The following is a 19,825-nucleotide window of genomic DNA, read 5'->3' as shown; positions in this document are numbered from 1 at the left end:
GATCGGACTGGGAAAGGCGAGCGAGAGACGCGCTTTGCATGCCATGGCGGGGCTCGGGCCTTGTCCTCCTTGTTTGTTTGTTTATTGACTACACTTGTATTCCGCCCAATAGCTGAAGCTCTCTGGGCGCTTCACAACGTTCTCTGGGGCGTTCGCGGCCCACCGCCGACTGTGTTTCCAGCGCCCGCAGACGCGCAGGAGAGGACGGGGTGGGCTGAGACGGCTGCCGCTGCCGTATGTACTACGACACTTCACCGAGTGAGATAGGCACAAGGGCGGGTCTCTGCCCCGCAAAGTTTACAGTCTACGCTACAATCCAGCTGCCGAACTGTGGCCTAAATGCCGACACTGCGGCGGGGAGAAGAGGGAGGCAGGGGACGACTAACATTCAGTAAAAAATCCTCAAACGAAGACTATTCGACTGGCCTCTTTTATACGCCCTTTGCCGCCGCCGCCACCTTCCTGCGCACGACGCCGTTGGCCTTTGCGCGAGGGCGCAGTGTGCAGGCCCAAGAGCCCCGGCGAAGCAAGGCAGGGACGAGCCGGGCGAAGGTGGGTTTTCGCGCGCGGCGTAAAAAGAGAAGAGCGACGCCGCTTTGATTGGCCTTGATCTGAATGAAACGGGGAGGGGGGGAGGGCGTGGATTAGGCAGCGGGGAAGCAAATAGAGAAACGGGTTTCTAGAAGGTTCTTCCGAGAAGCCAGAGCGGAAGCCGGAGAAGGCGCTGGTGCTGGGGGCGCTGGCGGCGGGCGGGCGGGCGGCGGCGGCGGCGGGAGGGGGGGGGCAGGCTTCCATCGACGCCCAGGAGGACCAAGGAGCCGAAGGAAGACCAGGACGGCGCGTGTCCAGGCCTGTCCTCCTCACACGACCTGCGGGACGCGCATCTGGCGATCCAGACGTCGCCGGCTGTTCTAGGCTTGCAGCGGCACCTTTCCTTCTCGTTGGTGGCAGTAACATGCAAGGCAGAAGGAAGCAAAATAAATAGTAAATAAATACAACGAGACTGTGATGCCTTTTCGTAAGGGGGCGGGGCCTGCCAGAGCACGGGTCCACCTCACTCACCGTCTTCGCCACAGGAGCTGTAGAAGAGGACTCTCCACCTCCACCACAGGCCTCCCCAGTCCAGCCACCTATTTCCAGCAGGCACCAAACCGATGTCCCAAAGGGAATCAGAAGGGGAGCACGAACACACCCCTCCCCCACTGTTCCCCAACAACTGGTGTCCTGCCCCTGAGCCTGGAGGCATTGTGGATGCAGGCACGTATGGTAATTATTAGTCACCTGTGACAAGAATGTCTGCACCTCCACCCTGCGAGGTAGGACAGGCTGTAGACACCTTTGCCTGTTTTCCTCCGCTGTAGGCTGAATATTAGTTAATAACACATCTCTTACTTAGTGTTAATAGGCAATCCTTGGGAATCCAGGCTTATGGCCTTTAAGATACGGCAAAGGATGTGCCTCTTTGGCGGCGCTGCCTTCACAACCGGGTCAGCTTGTTCACTAAGCAATCCAGCACATGGGGAAGGTGAACTCCAGGCTAGGCGAGTGAAACAAATCAACTCTAGCGACCAAGTCAAATTGAAGAACCGTCCAGAGAGAAGTTGAGAAATAGTCAATTACATTTAAAATAAAATGAAAAGTCAAACTAGCTCACTAAACCTTACTTATCAAGATGCTGAGGCAAACTCACCAAATCACAGTGATGGCTGGTGCCTCCGATGGCTGGTAGGGCTGTACAGGCGGAGCCCAACTATGGCCTCCTCCCTTGTAAGGTCTCAGTACACATAAGCAATGCAGAAGTGATCTGAAGACCAGGATCTGACCGTGTTGATGATTATGTCCTGGGAGCAACACAGGACCCATTCTTAGGCCACAGCAGCCAGCAAGCCATACCACAGAAGCAGGGAAATGGGGCACATGGGCATTCTAGGCCAGGAAGCCTAGAATATGCGTGGTGATGGTGGTGGTATTTTAAAAATAAAGTAAAAACACAGACGGCCAGGCAGTGCCCTACACCAGCATTAAAACAGACAAACACCAACTAATTGCCAGGCAGCCTCCAGGCCCATTTTTTAAAAAGGACTTGGCCAGGGACGGTGAGTTTTACAAGCAACTTTACTGGTGTTGCAACCCACAAACAGAGTATGAAAATAATGATGATGATGATGATGATGATGATGATGATGGATTAAAGTAGGGGGCAAAAAGTGCAGCCTGTGGGCCACAGGCAGCCCCCCAAACCCCCCAGATGTGCACACCTTGACATCTAGGATGGCACTGGTCTGGGTGTGTTCACAGGCACACTCCAACCTTCCTTGAGAGGCTCGTGCATTCCTGCCCTTGCGCTCTGGGCCTTGCAAACTGCACGCACGCGCGCACGCGCGCACATGCCCCATCCTGCACACTGTCTCAAATAATGTCCTGTGACGTGCAGAAGGAAAGGACTGCTAAGGGGGATCCCGGCAGGCCTCAAGCTCGTTCTGAACAGGTCTCCCATCTCCCTGCTGCTGTTTCCTTGGAGCATCTTCCTCCCCACAGCCTGACGGCTTATCTGGGCCTTTACCAGTAAAATGGGCGTTTGCTGTTGGGACAGAATCATGTGCTGATGGGGGCAGGGAAGCAGGAGCCCCACGCCATGGCTCTCGACATGTGTGTGCATGATGGGGTGGGGGGAGCTAATCCACAGGGTGGGGGCTGGTTGCGCTTTGCTGCTGCCCCTTTCCTGAGTGAATCTGAGCCCATTGTGAGCAGAAAGCCATTACGGAAGTGTCAGGAGCTCCCGGCCCTGGGGGCGGTGGGGGGGCTTCGTGGTGTTCATGTCTTTGTTCTATGGCCTCTGGTTTGTATGGCATAAGTTGTATAATTTGAACATTTTAATTGGGGGCCAGGAGGCAAATAAACACAGAAAGAAAGAAACTGGTTCCAGGGATCACGGGTTTCTGGGGCTGGCTTGCTGGCTGGCAAAACTGTTTTTTAGTGCCAAGACTGAGCTCTAGACTGCATTTAAAGCAAAAGTGCTTCTGGCCAGTCAACAGTGCGCTGAGGTGGGAATGGCAAAGCCCCTGGTTCAAATCCTACGCCTGCTGTGCACTTGTTGCATGAGGGTCAAGACATAAAAGGATTACTGAACACTTTGTATATTAAAAGGGCTGCAGGAATGAAAGCAAGTAGTGAGACGGGACAGGACATTTGTGGAGCAAGAGGAGAGCTCAGTGTGGTGTGGGTGGGGGACCTGATGAAGGGCAGTGGCCGAAGGAGGAAGGGCGGGTGCAACAGCAGGTCTTGCCTGAAAGGCCGGGGTGGGGTGGGGTGGGGGGCAGAGCGTCAGTCTGATCCTGCAAGGTTCTTTTTAGTATTTTCCTTAATAGCAAAAGTTGTCCCACAGCAAAACAAACAAACAAACAAACAAACAAACAAAACAACAACAAACAAACCTGCCACCCCCTCTCTTATCCCTCTGCTACACACACACACACACACATCAGAGATTGGGGCTCCCAGACGTGGCTGAGTGCAGTCTGCTCTTGTTTGGGAAGTTCAGCCCCATTGGTAATTCACACAATGAGGACATCACGCATGCCATGTGACCCTGAAAAGCACTCTGAAGATGTTAACAGTGCATTTACCCCTCTACTCAATTTCACCCCCCTTTCCCCAATATCTAGAATTGGGGGGGGGGATTCCAGACGAAAGGATTCCTCCACTCCCCAGCAAGCACAAACTGCTCAGGCCCCTCTCTCTTGGCAAGAGGAGCCCCTGCTCGAAGCTAGCCTTGTAGGGCTGAGGCAGCAATGCACAGGCAGGCCGCCCCAACACATGCTGGGTCTCAGGACCCAGTGGCTGATGGGCTGAGGCAGGGAGAGGGTCACAACTGCCTGCAACAACCTCCTGCAGTGCTGGACAGCACAGATGTGGATGCCCATGGGAATCCAGGTGTTTTGAGCATAGTGCTGCATCTTCCATCTCCTCCTCCTCTTCTTGATAGACATGAAAAGGAGTTCCAAAGCCCCTCAACATCTGGCTGGCACACAATTGTCTCCTGCTTGCTCACCTGGCAGGGGCTATTGGCCATACAAAGAGGGAGACACCTGTGAATTGACAGGCTGGTCCTGCTACACGTGTGGCTGGAAGGCTGAAAAGAGATGGAAATGAGCTGAAAAGGACAGAGGGATGTGTGAGATTCAGACTGAATTAAAATTCTCTAGTCCAGGAAGAAGAGTATGTGCAGCCGGAGGGGGGGGAAGTGGGAGGGGGAATGTTGTCTTGTGTGTGTGTGTGTGTGTTTGCGCACCAAACGCAATGCCCCCCATTCTGAAAGACCCATTCCGCAAGACACACACACACACAAAACCAGCAGAGTTAATTTGAGCCAGTGCTGACCAGGGCTCTACAATGTGGGCCCTTCTGAACATGCACTGTAAACCCTAAAGAACAGACAGTGCCTCTCAGTGCATGCAGAGTGGTTTTCTCTCATTGCTCAGTCTCATGATAGTGGTCACAAAGCAAAGACCTTCCAGATCAGAGGCCATGGCTTTGGGGGCTCTCCGTTTAGAAAATGTGTCTTGCTGCTGCGTTGACTACAAAGATGCCCACCTGCTCAGAGGCCAGCAGTGGGCATGAGTGGTGGCAAATGCAACACACGCACACACACACACACATCCTCCACCCCTTCTGCCTTTGGGCATGATCTCATCCCTCCCAATTAATGGAGGATACTGAGACTCTGCCAATCTCATGACAGAAGCCAGTTAACAATAAATAAATAATCAAACGTTGTTGTTGTTGTTGTTGTTGTTGTTGTTGTTGTGTGTGTGAGGGGGAGAGAGAGAGACTGTGTATGTGCATGCATGTGCATTTTTAAGAGCTTGTTCTTCCATCGGAGTATGCACATTTCCATGTGGACTGCTGTCTGTGACATCCATGTTATTTCTTCCTTTCATTTTCATCCCATTTTCCAACCAGCTGGCTCCCAAGGAGACTAACAATAATGAAATAATCAAATACAAATACAACAAAAGCACACAGCGTGCATGTCAGTGCAACACCCTTGGGGGATTCAGTGATGGCTAGGTAGGGTGGCTGCTTTAGCACTGTGTTGAGAATTGCCTCGTTGATGATCTGTGTAGGAGAGGTGTTTTCCATTGATATAGACTCTTGGAATCAGTCTATTATCTTTGAGAAATCCTGGAGAATGGGTGAAATACTAGAGGACAGGAGGAGAGCAAATGTTGACCCTATCAGAAGAAAGGGTAAAAAGGAAGACCCAGGGAATTATAGTCCAGTCCGTCTGACATCAATTCCTGGAAAGATTCTGGGCAGAATATAAAGCACTAAGTCTGTAGGCACCATTACACTAATTCAGTGATCACTGAAAACCAGCACAGTCTAGTTCTGCTAGATTAACCTTATTTCATTTTTTGATCATTAGATCGTGAACTGTTGTGGACATAATATATCTTGATTTCAGCAAGGCATTTGACAAGGTACTGCAAACTGTTTAATTGTGAGCTGGATGGCATCACTGTTAGATGGATCCACAGCTGGCTGGAGAACCATCCTCAAAAAGTGTTCGTCAATAGTTCCTCATCGAACTGAAGGTATTGCATGGGGTGCCACAGGGCTTGGTCCTGGGCCTGTACACTTCAACATTTTTATTAATGACTGGGAGGAAGAGGTGGGTGGAATGCTGATCAAACTCCTGGTGGTTCCACATGGACCACATGATGGGAGTCTACCAGGAGAAGAGCCTTCAGTGTGGTGGCCCCCTTTCTTTGAAACTCCCTGCCCCTGGAGGTCAGGCAGGCACCAACACTGTGTTGTTCCTGGTGCCTCCTGAAACAGTTCTATTTCTGGAAGCATTCCTTGAGTAACAGCCAAGGTTTTTATCTGCATTCTATATTTAAAAATATATAATTTTAATGGTGTTTTAATCTTTGTATCTTTTACTATTTTACTTCTAAATTTTGTAAATAAATAAATAAATTAAACAGCAGATGACACAGAATTGGGTGGGATAGCTAGCACCTTAGAAGGCAAAAATTAAACTCAAATGGTCTTTAAGTCAAAAGACTGGGCAGAAAATAACAAAATGAAATTCATCAGAAACAACTGCAAAGTTCTTCATTTAGGAAAGAGAACTTCATTTAGGAATTGTGTCAAATGCACAGTTATGAGATGGGGATAGCAACAGTGTATGTGAAAAGGCTCTTGGAGTTGTAGTCGATCACAATCTGAATATGAGTCAGCAGTGTGATGTGGCTGCAAAAAAGCCAAATGCAATTTTAGGTTGCATCAATAGAAGTATAGCTTCTAAATCAGAGGAAAGAATAGTGCCACTCTACACTGCATTGGTCAATTTTCACCTCGAACACTGTGTCCACACATTAAGAACACACAGAGAGCAATCCTGAATCAGACCTAGGGTTTCTCTAGTCTGCTAGAGCATAAGGTGCTTTATGCTTTAAGGCGGATTCGTTCATTAAGCAGGGGGTTTCCAGTTCTACTGTTCGAGGATTCTATGCTTCTAGCCCAGCATTCTGTTCACACAGTGGCCAACGAGGAACACATAAGCAGGACACAAGTGCAACAGCACCCTCCCGTCCATCTTCTCCAACAACTGGTGTACTTAAGCATTCTGCCTCTGCTACTGGAGGGAGCACATAGCCTTCAGGACTAGTAGCCATTGATAGCCTTCTCCTCCAGGAATTTATCCAACTCCCTTTTAAAGCCATCCAAATTGGCTACATCTTGTCATAGTGAATTTCATAGTTTAATTACGCGCTGTGTGAAGAAGTACTTCCTTTTATCTGTTCTGAAGCTCCCAGCAATGAGCTTCATGGGATTCTCTATTGGGATTTAGTATTCTGAGAGATGGAGAAAAATGTCTCCCTGTCCACATTCTCCACACCAGGCATAATTCTGTGCACCTCTATCCTGTCTCCCCTTAGCCTCCTGTTTTCCAAGCTAAACAATCCCAGCTGTTGTAACCTTCCCTCATAGGGGAGATGCTCCAGACCCTTGATCATTTTAGGTGGCTTTTTCTTTGTTGCAGATTTAAATATTCCCCATTTAAAATTGCAACTCAGAGAATAAATAAATATCCAATCTGATTTAAAAAGCAGTTGAAATCATCCTCCACTCTCATCTTCCAAAGACTATTTAACATCATCATCATCATCATCATCATCATCATCATCATCATCTTGTCCAGTTTTCAGAAGGTAAAAATGAGGCTATTCTGTTTTTTACACTTCTAGTATATAATCTGTACAGGGAACTTGTTTTTGGTGGACAAAAAAATAACTAAAGAAATAAACCAGCTGGTGACGGAGGGGAGTTTCTCTTTGAAGAGGGCACCACAGAGAGGAGACTGCCATTATCAAGGAAGTTTGGTTGCTGGTTGGCTCTCAGACCTGCCCAAAAACTGCAGAAAAAATAGTAATTCTATACACACACACCCGGCAATAAAACTGGAAATAAAAGTCCCATGGGAATATTAAAATGCCTGGTGGGGGTGGGGAGGTTGTGTGCAGCCCTGCCTGCCTCATCGCCTTTCCCCAACCTCCTAGTCCCTGCCATATGCAAGGATCGATGGTGAAGGAAGGCCCTGGTGATGCTCAGATGGGTCCCCCAGTAGGCAGCCTGGTCTGGACCTACCTTCCTGGAATCTACATTCACTTCTGGAGATTGGAGATGTAAACTATCCTGGGAAACTCCTGAAGGATGTGGTATAAATCAAATACATGAATGAAGTGAACCAACATGCTTTGGGGGGCTTCCCAAGAGCCACTGGAGGAGTAGAAAAGTGGTGGTGGGGGGCACGAGAGAGAGAGAGAGAGAGAGAGAGAGAGAGAGAGAGAGAGAGAGAGAGAGAGAGAGAGAGAGCAGGCTTGACTGGGTGCTGCATGTTGCCCTTGCTTCCCTCACCAGGTGAGCTTACCCAGCCCAAAGGTGTGCAGAGTGCAGCATGCAAGGGCCAAGGCCTGGATGGTTGCTGACCACCGCTCACGTTCTTCCTGGCTCATGGCAGCGGCTGGTTTTTGATGTGTGTGTGTGTGTGTTCCCAGGCCTCTTGCAGTCACTTGATTAAGAGTTCATCAAAACCATTTGTGGTGTGTGTGTGTGTGTGTGTGTGTGTGTTTGATGCAAATCCCCATTTGCCCTCTCCCAGCATGACCTCCAGCAGATGGTGCCTGGCTTGGGCGGAGCCCCACGAGAGCCGCCGTTTGCTCGCACTCCTGCCACCATCACAGATCACTGCCCCCCCCCCCCGCAGGTTCAAAACCAGGGAGGACAGAAATGGAGGCCAGGACGCATTTTCATACAGGGCTGCCAGCAGCCGGCCCACCACTTCCCTGGCCCTCATCTATTATTTAGCAGATCCATTTCAATAATGCAAATCTGCCGGCTGTAATTCAATTATGTCCCTGAGCAGAGGCAGGGCGGGCGGGCCCTGGAGTGCCGGGCCGTTTGCACATGGAAATTGCTTCCAAATGAATTTCCCTTTAATAAGGGGAATTGCCTGGTGCAAAATTAAGCTGTCAATAAGGGCTGGGAGAGAACAGCCGGCTTCAACAATGACAACCACTTTCACGCCTTCATAGGCTGCGAGGCCAGGAGGGTCAGCGAAGAGGAAGGGTCTGCTTCGATCCCCGTCATCTCCTCCCTCCACAGGGCCAGGGAACTCCCTGGTGCGATGCGCTCGTCCCCAGCAGCCCACTCAGCTGGCTCTGCTCTGGGGAGTGAGGAAGCCCCATTGCGCCAGGGAGCATCTTGCCCCCACTGGCTATGCCCACCCCCCTAAGACTGCTCTGCAGCCGCTGTTGCTAGAGAAAGGGCTTTGCCAGCCTTAGCTCACTTCATCTTTACAGGTTGTTACTAGGTTCCGCCTGAGAGGGAGACCCAGGAGCGCCTCCCGTTTCCTGTGCTCAGTCTGAGCCTGGGCTCAGACTCAGAACCAGTTTTCAATGCTGTGGCTTACTCTCTGAGCATACGCAGAGTGAACTAGTGTCAGGCTCCCTGAAGCAGCACAAACAGGCTTCCAGTCCTCCTTCTTCCAGGCTCCCTGGGTGAGATCCAGTGTGGCTGTTTCACAGAGCACAGGAAGAGCCCTGAGGCTGGGTCAGCCCCAAGGCCTCTCTAGCCCAGCATTCTGCTCCCATAGTGGCCAACCAGAGCCGCAAGCAGGGCAAGAGTGCAGCAGCACCCGCCAGTCATGGTCCCCAGCAACAAGCGGACATGTTGCTCTGACCCTCGAGGTAACATTCAGGCATCAGGGCTGGTAGCCATGGGTGGCCTTATTTTCCTCCACTGGAATGCGTGCAAACATGTCTGTGTTTTGTGTTTTGCCCAAGCCCCATTAATTCTGTGTGTGTGTGTGTGTGTGTGTGTGTGTGTGTGTGTGTGTGTGTGCATTTGTCTACCTACACAAGAATCACTCCTGGTGTTATCCTGCATGCCCTACCCCGCCCCCGCCCAATCCCCTGCCATTTCCTGAAGGTTGAGAAAAGCCAGGAGGAATCAGACAAAGAGTCTGTCAGGGTTGCTTTAAGATGGATTCCTGCACTGAGCAGGGGGTTGGACTCGATGGCCTTATAGGCCCCTTCCAACTCTGCTATGAGTCCCAAAGCTGTGCATCTTCCAAAGAGAACATCTTTCTTTCAAGACCCTGAAGAGGAAAAACTGGGACCATTCCGTGCTCGCAGTTCTCTGCAGGCAGCCTCAGCCCCACCCCACCCTGGTAATGGTGGAGACAGAGTGGTGACCCTGAAAGAAACCAGCCACCACTCATAAAACTGGGGTATAAACTCAACACCTTGAACAGCATCCAGAAACAGGCCATGAAGCAGCACCTGGGGCTGCTGGGCCAGTGCGGGGGAGAAGAGCACGGCCTGGGGTGCACATCATCTTCATCCATCATGCTCCTGTGGCGTTCTGTGCCAGCTGAGCCTTCTGGATTGCGTGGGCCTCTGCTGGGCACATTCCAGGCTGAGCCAGCCAGTGGCCCAGGTCATATCTCTTCATAGCCCTGGCTGACTGGGACATAGGCCTCCTCATAGAATCATAGAATAGCCGAGTTGGAAGGGGCCTACAAGGCCATTGAGTCCAACCCCCTGCTCAATGCAGGAATCCACCCTAAAGCATCCCTGACAGATGCTTGTCCAGCTGCCTCCTTCTGATCTGTGGCAACTCTCCCCAAGGCAGTGCAATTCATCCCACAAATTCCTAAATTCTTGGCCTATCCTGTGAACCAGCCCGGCCCTACCATTACGCAGCAGAAACGGTCGCCTCAGGCTGGATGCTGGGAGGCAGCAGCAGCAGCCTGTCGGAGGAGGGAGCTGTGGGCCTGGCACTCTGCCCTGCTCCCCCAGGCTGCCGGCTGCCTCCAGGTGCGGTGCAGGATGCCGTCCCATCACCAGTGTTGAAGCAAGATCCCACTGCCAGTCCAGCAGGTGGCTTTTACACATGGAACGGGCGGGGCGCCATCTTGCCTTTTCCCTCAGGCAGCCAGATGTCTTGGGCTGCCCTGCCTGTGAAATAAAAATGGTGCCCACGGGGCGATGCTTTCCCACAGCGCTGCTTGCCACTTGCATTAGTCAAAGGGCTTTCAAGAAAGGGAACTTTGGGAAAGGCTGAATGGAACCCCCATGTCCAGAGGCAGTGTACCTCTGAGTTTCAGGGGCCGGGGTGGGATGTTCCTCACCTCCTGTCCGTCTTCGAAGAGGAGCCAGAGCTCAGCACTGCTGTGTGCTATGAGGGCCCCCTCTGATCCTGTCATCTCCAGTGAAGGGGGCTCAAGCAGCAAGAGAGGGTGCCCGACCCCACCCCAGTTTCCCACCGCCCTCAGAGGAGACAAGAGTTCAGGGCTAGGCCCCCCGGGGCTGGCTCCGGCTCTCCCCAGCGGCTCGCAGGCAGGCGCCTCGGGCTCCCACCGAGGTGCCCAGCCCAGCCCTAGCCTCGTGGAGGCGCCGCCGCTCAGCAAGGACCCTGCGCGGGGCGGGCGAGCGGGGCTGAGCCACGCCTGCCGCCTCTTCGCCCACCCAGCAGGCCCACCGACCCCAGGAGAGGCAGGAAAAGGCACCGTCAGCCAGGGCGCCATGAGGACAGCCGGAGCGGGGGCCACGTGGCGTGAACGCAGCAGAGGAGGCAACCAGACTTCCGGCGTGCCCTTGCGCTGCACGTGCTGGGAAGTGGCGCTCGAGGGGAGCGGAGCGCCGAGTCCGGACGGGGCCAAGCAGAAGCGGCCGTAGTAGCCGCTCCTGCGCCAGCCCGGCTGGGTCTCGCGTGGCCGGGCGAGGACTGGCCATACAGGCTAAGCCAGCCATTATGGAGGGCCGCCAAGGCGCTGCCCGAGTGGCAGCTCCGGCGATTAGCAATGAAGCCCCCGTCCGGCCGCCGCTCCAGCGCTCCGCCAGCGTGGCTCTGGGCGGCCGCGGGCCCCAGCAGCCCGAGGCGGCCGCTCCGCTCGGCTGCCCCCGCGCCTTCATTAAGCGGAGCGGAGGGAGGGAGGGGAGGCTCGCTCCTAATTGGCGGCCAGCGGCGAGGCGCAGGAGCGGCGGCGGCCGGGCGGACTGCTGGCGCTCGCTCGCTGCCGAGGCTTAGTGGCGCGGTGGGCACAGGCGCTCGCGCCGCGGCCGGCTCTGCGATTCGGAAGCGCCGGGGCTGCTGCGGAGCAGGACTGACCAGAGCCGGCGGGGAGAGCGGGAGGGGGCTCCGCAGCAGCCTGGGCCCGCACGATGCATCCAGGGCCCGGCAGCCCCCTGGCCCTCTTCACTGTGCGCAGGGTGGCCGGGCTGGGGCCGCCGCCGCGGAGGCCAAAAGCAAGGGGCTGTAGCCCCCCCCCCCACCTTCAAGGGTCTACAGGTTGTTCGGGTACTAGGTACAAAAATCAGTGGAACACAGCAACATTTTGGAGTGCTCAGCACTTCAAATACTGCACTATATAAATAATAATAATAATAATAATAATAATAATAATAATAATAATAATAAAATAAAGCCTTTTTCTTTATTATTTTTAAAGATAAAAATAATGGATATTTTATCTTGGTAAGAATGCTTACCAAAAGATAGGAACGGCTTCAGAACACAATAACAACAACAATATGCTTGTTTTTCCTTCTAAACCTTCTCCTCATCTCTCATTCTCTCTTACTGTCAATGATGTTACGCTTACTCCGGTCAAGGAAGCTCGTAGCCTTGGCTTTATCTTCGACTCCTCGCTCTCCTTTATTCCTCATATTGAGGCAGTAGCTAAATCTTGTCGATTTTTCCTGTATAATATTGCCAGGATTCGATCATTTTTGTCTGTCTCTTCTGCCAAGACGCTTGTTCATGCACTGGTTATTTCACGGTTGGACTACTGCAACCTTCTTCTCTCTGGCCTTCCTTCTTCTCACATCAGTCCCTTGGTTTCTGTTCACCACTCTGCCGCAAAGATCATCTTCTTAGCTCGCCGCTCCGACCATGTTACTCCGCTTCTGAAATCTCTTCATTGGCTTCCAATTCACTTCAGAATCCAATATAAACTTCTCCTGTTAACCTTCAAAGCTTTTCACGGTCTAGCTCCTTCCTATCTCTCCTCTCTCATCTCACACTATTGCCCCGCTCGTGCTCTTCGCTCCTCTGATGCCATGTTTCTCGCCTGCCCAAGGGCCTCTACTTCCCTTGCTCGGCTTCGTCCATTTTCGTCTGCTGCCCCTTACGCCTGGAACGCTCTTCCAGAACATTTGAGAACTACAAGTTCAACCACAGCTTTTAAAGCTCAACTAAAAACTTTTCTTTTTCCTAAAGCTTTTAAACTTGATGTTGTGCAGACTTCTACTGTTACTTTCTACTGTTAGTTTTTCCCTACCCTGTGCCTGCTTACCCTTCCCTGTACCTGTTTGCATTCTCTTCCCCTCCTTATTGTTTTACTATGATTTTATTAGATTGTAAGCCTATGCGGCAGAGTCTTGCTATTTACTGTTTTACTCTGTACAGCACCATGTACATTGATGGTGCTATATAAATAAATAAATAATAATAATAATAACAATAATAATAATAATAATAATAATAATAATAATAATAAATAAAACCTGTGAGGGTCCTGCTGGGTTGCATGGCGGTGTCCAGCCGCTGCTCAGAACCTGGCTTTCCCAATGGTGCAAACTGTAGCCCAGGGCTGAGCCACCCAGGCTTTGAGCAATGACATTCTCGATGGATTCCACACCTGCGACAGGCCTCAGGTATCCTCTGGGTGGGGCTGCAAAACTGGCGGGGGTGGGGTGGGGTGGGGGGCTGGCCCTGACTGTGCGGCTGGAGGCCTGGAGTTGGGCGTGTTCTCATGGTCACACCACTTTCTGGTGACGTTTAGACTGAAAGTGGCCATTTCCCTGCACAGGGGAGGTGGACCCATAAGGATAGTCAGTCCAGGCTTAAAAGTGGGCTAGATGGAACAACTATTAGGTGGATTCACAGTTGGCTACAGAATCGGACTCAAAGAGTACTTATCAATGGAACCTTCTCAAACTGGGGGGAGGTAACGAGTGGGGTACTGCAGGGCTCAGTCCTGGGCCCAGTGCTCTTCAACCTTTTTATTAATGACTTGGATGAGGAGGTGCAGGGAATGCTTCTAAAAATTGCAGATGACACAAAATTGGGGTGGGATAGCTAATACCCTGGAAGACAGAAACAAACTTCAAATTATCATTATTATTTATTTATATAGCACCAAGATCTTGATAGGCTGGAGTGCTGGGCTGAAAACAACAGAATGAAATTTAATAGGGATAAAAGTTATCAGCCACACATGTCGGGAATTTCTTGGAAGGGCCACTTTTGGCAGAATTTGTCTCCCAACAGTTATTGGGGTAATTGAAATCCCCTATAGCTACTACATCTTGCTTCCTTGAAACACTGGCAATTTGCTTTTCAGAAGTTTCACTCTCATCTTCTCCTTGATTGGTAGTAGACTCCAACTATCATGCTCCTTTTATTCCTTGCACCATTTCTTTTAACCCAGATGTTATCAATGGGGCTGCCAGGCTCATCCTCCTGTATTTCTATGCAGGGATAAGTATATATATATATATTTTAACATATAGTGCAGCTCCGCCTCCCTTTCTATTTCTTTTGTTCTTTTTGAACAAGTTATACCCTTCAATTGCTGTATTCCACTCATGGGAGTAACCCCACCAAGTTTCAGTTATACCTATCAAGTCGTATTTGCTTTCAAGTATTAAGAGTTCAAGTTCGTTCTGTTTGTTTCCCGTACTCTCTGGGCATTAGTTTATAGACATTGAAGACCACATGCTTTATAGTCTGGCTTCTTTCCTATACTATTGTGAAGACTATTTGGGGGTGCTGTTAGAGCTCTTCTCTCTGTTATGGTGCATCAGCCTTCGTCCATTTTTGCCTCCTAGTTTACGTCTCCCTTCCCTGTAGGATTTAGTAATTTGGCCACATTAATTCATGCTTTGGTGTCTCCTAATGTGTTACACATGAGGTTGCCCCTCCCCCCTCCCCTGCAATAACACCACAGTACGATAAAAAATAAGGACATTAAAACTGTGAAACTTTGGAACTTTGAAATGACGACATTGGCTAGATGGAACGTTTTTCCATTTAGGAAGTGTCAGTTCTGTGCTCACAGTTCATGCACTGCACCCACTCCTCTGCCTGGAGCAGCTCCGCCCAATGGTTAATTTGAGGGGGAGGGGGCTCTCGTGCCAAAGAGCTGCCTTGGGCTGCTGAGTGAAAGACTCCTGCAGTGTCTCCAGTGTCAGGCAAGCCTGGGACAGATGGGCCTCTGCTCCTCCTTCTGGCCAAGGTGCTGCTGGGCTTCAGTGAAGCCAGGGGCCACCAGGGCTCAGCCACAGTTCAGTCTGGATTGCGGCCATCAAGAAAGTGCCTCTGGGCATGCGCAGGTTGCTGCCTTCCTGGATTAAAGGGCAAGTGCACTCCAGCACTCCTGGTGCCTCCCTGGTCTGAGGGGGATGGAGCAGAACCTCGCAGCCCCCAGCAAAGCCTTCTGTGGTGGCTCCCACCTCAGGGGTCTTGAGTTGGGAGGCCCCTTTAAATGGGTGGGCCCCACAAGGGAATACAGGAGGCTTGTCCCTGCCAGAGACCAAAAGGTGTGGGGCAGCCCCTGCCTCCCCCTCCCCTGTTGGGCCTTACACAAGGTCAGGGGTCTTGTGGATCAGTGGGAAGGGGAGTGCAGGGGGCTGTTTGTATGACCTTCCCCTGCAGAGGGGGAGCAGCTTTGAAATGTGAAGCTGTTGCCTGTCCCATTTGGCCTGTTGGGCCATTTGGAGGGTGCCCAGGGGAAGCTGTTTGTTCTGGGCCAGGGTGACAAACAAGCCACCTCGTGAGTCATTGCTGTGGCCGGCCAGAGCTCGGCTGGCTGAAGGTGGAGCTCCCCGTCTCTGCTGCTGGACACCAAGGTCAGCAGGCACCCCAGAGTGCAAAGGCACCCCTGCTGGAGGGGGGAGGGGTTTGCAGACCATCCCCTGGCCTGGAGAAGGACTCTACGGCCCCTCCCACCCAATGTGTGGATTCCAGGGCTGGCCTTATTCCTCTGGCCGCTTATCCTGGGATGTCCTAGGGCCCTTCGGACTGCACAAGGAACCGAACACCCGGAGGCCCAGGGCTGCCAGTCCTGCTGCGTGTGCTCAGGGGAGCTGGGCCCTTTGAAGCTCTGCAGTGTTGCCAGGCAACACAGGGCACCCCAATCAGCATGTGCAGTGTGGCTGCCTGGCCTGGCCGCACGCCTTGTGATGGCAGTGTGGCACTAAGAGGAGTCTGCGGTGCATGTGCCCCATTCTTCCTGACTTTGGCTGGGGCCAGGTTGCACTGTGGTCTTGGCCCCATGTGTTCTGCTGTTCTTTCATATTTCTCTAGCTGCAACAGTGTAATGCCACATGGCATGAAATACAAAAATGATGCTGGCCTTGCCCTGAAGGAAGGTGGCCACAGGTCTTCAAAAAGAGGCAAGTGGTGGCCATCATTGGCTCCTGGAGCAGGAGACCCTTTGCCAGGGAGCAGAAAGGCTGGATTTGGCCAACAATGAGAACTTCTGACTGGCAGAGGCATCTGTGGAAGGCCTGGTCGATGTCACACCAGAGAAGCAGTTGCTCTGGGCAGGCCAGTGAGAAAACAGGCACAGTGCCCCTACGAGAGAGTGACTTGGCTGCCTGAGGCCATGTGTGTGGTCTAGAGGGAGCAGGACAGAGTCAAAGCCTGGAGTACGTGACACCTGATTCTGTGAGGGATCTTGTGGCGCAGAATAGGAAGGGGTGGGAGGGGCGTGGGAGGAAGGGCCTGATCAGGGTGCTGAGTGCCCAGACGCTGGGCGCCTCTGTGCACAGCCGAGTGGGATGCACGAGGCTGCAGGCAGGAGGTTCTGGGTGCCCGTTTGCCCCCTGAGCAAAGGCCCACTTGATGGGAGGTGCGCATGCGCATAAGTGTCATTTCACTCCAGGCCCCTGCAAGGTGCTGGCTGGTGGGGGAGAGGGAAGCTCCCCCACCCACCCCCTGCTTTTCTCCATGCCCTCTTGCTGCTCTCACCAACATGCGGCTTCAATTAAAGCTGCTGCAGGGAACTCCAGCTCACCCCCTCGCTGGGGCAATGAAATGAGGAAATGGTTTGTCTGCGTTGCTGACAGCCATGCGCCGCACATGGAAGATGGATGACCCGAGCGATAAAAGCTCTGCAGGCAGACAGGACTCACCTGAGTGGGGGCAGGGGCAGGAGGGAGCAGGGTCCCGGGGAGGGGAGGGCATCTCATCGCCCCGCACCAAGAATGACAAATTGGGGGCAGTTCAGGGGGGAGCACCAGGGGGAGGGGGAGGCTGAATTAGGGGGGTGGACTCCCCTGGTCGCTGCTTCCCAGACCTTTTGCTAACGGGTAAAGTAGTACCAAATCTGCATGCTGTTTGCTTTTGCAGTAGCTGCACGAGTTAAAGCAATCAAAAGAGCCTCGTAGCACCTTAAAGGCAAGCACATCTATTATGGCATAAGCTTTATTGGCCACTTCAGCACATATGCCTATGTGCATGCTTCCAGCTTACAGCCAGAACAGACCACAGAATCCCTTGTCTCTATCCAAGCCCTGTGATCCACTTCCCTCTCTTCACACTTATCAGATGGAGACTCATTACTGAAGGGTTTAGATCAGGCATTTCTCAAACTACAATTCCATCTCTGCCCAAATGATGTGAAACCAGCCCCCATCCCAGCTTGACAAGGCAGATTGGGACCCAGGAATATTTCACTATTGTGCAGACCTCGAAGAGGAATGGCGGAAGCCCACTGGCTGTCTCTTACAGTTCCCGGCTAGAAGCAATCGAATGTTCCAACCACAAGCTGGACAATGACACTTGCCTCTCAGGGCCATGGGTGGGAGGCCTGCACTTGCCTACAGACTGACCCCCCCCCCCACACACATTGCACAACCTAAAACAGCTACTATAGCAAGGGCCAGAACCTGCAGCAATCCCAGGCCAGGACTGTCCCCTCTGTCTACAGGAACAAATAATGTCAGCTGCAATGTCAGGCTTCGAGTCACTTGCCCCTCTTCCAGCATGATCTATGCCACCTTCTGCCAGCACTGCCCTTCTGCATGCTTCACAGGGCAGGGGCTGCACAGTATTGACTCTGGGGACACCTGTGACCACCAGCCATTCTCTCTGTGGCCCAGGGGAGATCCACTCATTTTTCAGCACTCTTGTTTGGTGTTGCTGGGTGGGAGGAGGAGGCTGTGGGGGGGGGAAGTGACCCCAAAACAGCTTTCCCCCACCCCAGTGATCTTGAGCAGGATTGCTGGGAGGGGCTGAGATGCATGCATAGGTGCATATGTATATGTGGGAGCACATACATGTGCAATGGCATCCCATGCAGCCCACAAGTCCACAAGGTTTGTGCACCCAACAGGTGACACAGGGCAACAGGCCAGTCTTTATGGTAAGTAATAAATGGATACATGCCTGATATCAGAAATGGCAGTGTTCATAAACTGGTGGCAGAACACTCCAGCCTACCAGGGATTCCCTCACTGACTTAAAGTGGCCATTGAGGCACAAGAAACTCCAGAGAGAGAGAGAGAGAGAGAGAGAGAGAGAGAGAGAGAGAGAGAGAGAGAGAGAGAGAGAGATGAGCCTGAGAGACAGCTGAGTTCACTGCATCAGGAGGTTCCGTTCTATTGCAAGATCTGGTGAAAGCTTTTACAGGTCACACCACACGTATCAATGGACTTGCCCAGTGCCAGGATGTTTGTGTGATCAGCAACAACTGTTTTCTGAAGGGTCGCTGTTAATAATATGGTTGCCAATCTCAGCGCTTCCTGCATTTAATTTCCCCCTGATCTCACTGTTTTCAATTTCCCCCGCCCAACCACGTGTACTGTACCTGAAATTCTTGGTAATGTTTCATGCATCTGATGAAATGGACCACAGCCCACAGAAGCTTATGCCAGAATAAATGGGTTAGTCTTCCAGGTTCCAAAAGACTTACTGTTTTCCTTTGGTGGAGAAACATGGTTTCCCCCTCTGGAAACGGCATGAGTTAAGTCACTTCTGGGTACATTTTGCAGACTTGAAACAGCTGTCAAGCAACAGTGATTTGACCAAGGTTGCGCACTGGATCTGTGCCAGAGGGAGGAGTTGAGCCTAGGCCTCCCCAGATCAAAGTCCACCTCTCTGGAGAGTCTTGGAGGAGAGTCTCACTCTCCTCACCCAACTGGGAATGGGAGAGGAGGTTACAGTCTCCAAAGCAAGGAGGGGGGATACCTGGGTGGGATTTTTCCAGAGTGTGGCTAGTGGTGCCTGGTGTCTATTGGGCCTGGTGGGGCAGAGGGCAGCTACTGATAGGTGGAGCCGAGGGTCTGACACAGAAGAGAGAAGTGAGGCAAGTTAACTTGGGGTTAATCATGCCTGCAAAGCAGAGGGTAGGGTGTGTGTGTGTGTGTGTGTGTGTGTGTGAGAGAGAGAGAGAGAGAGAGAGAGAGAGAGAGAGAGAGAGAGAGAGAAAGCACCACAGCAGCATACAAAGGCAGCTGTTTGAATCTACAGCAACCCTTACACAGAAAAGAGAAGCTGAGGACATACAACTTGAAGAGTGGATTCCTGCACTGAGTGGGGGGTTGGACTTGATGGTCTTATAGGCCCCTTCCGACTCTACTATTCTATGATTCTATGAAGTTCTGAGGCTTTCCGAGTCCATGGCACAGACTGCCCACCCCCAGCACAGCAACTGAATACGTGTATCTTGACCATTCCCTCCAGGATCTGGATTCCTCGATGTGAAGTCTGAGCCCTCATCTACACCAAGCAGGATATTGCACTATGAAAGCGGCATATAAGCAGCAGGAGCCACTCTGCTGCTTTGTAGTGGCATTGGAGTGCACTGACAACTGTTGGGAGCCATTGACATAGACCATAGACCGCTTTCACGTGGCTTTCATGGTGCGATATCCTGCTTGGCGTAGATTAGGCCTGAGAGACAAAAACTCAGTCTTGTCTGCTGCTCCGGCTCAAAAAGCAGGGCAGCCACAGAGACCCAGGCTCAGCCCCTGCCATGTTGTGCTGCTCTTCCGGCTGAGAATGGGGGTGGGGGGTGGGGGGAAAGGAGGAGATAACAGGAGCAAACTGCCTGTCACAGCACTCTGCGCCCACATGGGTGGACCTAAAGAAAATGAGGTCTGTGGTTTTGTTTGTGCTTTTATGTTTTAAAGTTGCTGTGGTTTTAACACTTTGGTTTAATGTTACATTTGTTTGAGAGCCACTCAGAGAACTTCTGTTATGGGGCAGCTAACTAACTAACTAACTAACTAACTAGCATGAGAGG

At 52.0% G+C, this 19,825-nt stretch overlaps 1 protein-coding gene across 3 annotated transcripts in view; it reads right to left on the bottom strand.

The window, feature by feature from the left end:
• Positions 1–14,950: 14,950 nt before the first annotated feature.
• LOXL3 (lysyl oxidase like 3) overlaps positions 14,951–19,825 on the bottom strand; it is a 281,633-nt gene continuing 276,758 nt past the window's right edge. For all 3 annotated transcript variants that reach the window (XM_063135830.1, XM_063135829.1, XM_063135831.1), the window contains one exon: positions 14,951–14,960. The gene's annotated coding sequence lies outside the window, so the exon portion shown is untranslated. The remainder of the gene's footprint in view (positions 14,961–19,825) is intronic.

Source organism: Elgaria multicarinata, chromosome 10 (assembly GCF_023053635.1).
Source record: "Elgaria multicarinata webbii isolate HBS135686 ecotype San Diego chromosome 10, rElgMul1.1.pri, whole genome shotgun sequence".
Lineage (NCBI taxonomy): Eukaryota > Metazoa > Chordata > Lepidosauria > Squamata > Anguidae > Elgaria > Elgaria multicarinata.
Note: the sequence above shows the minus strand (reverse complement) of the source record. Positions and strands in the feature narration are given on the sequence as shown.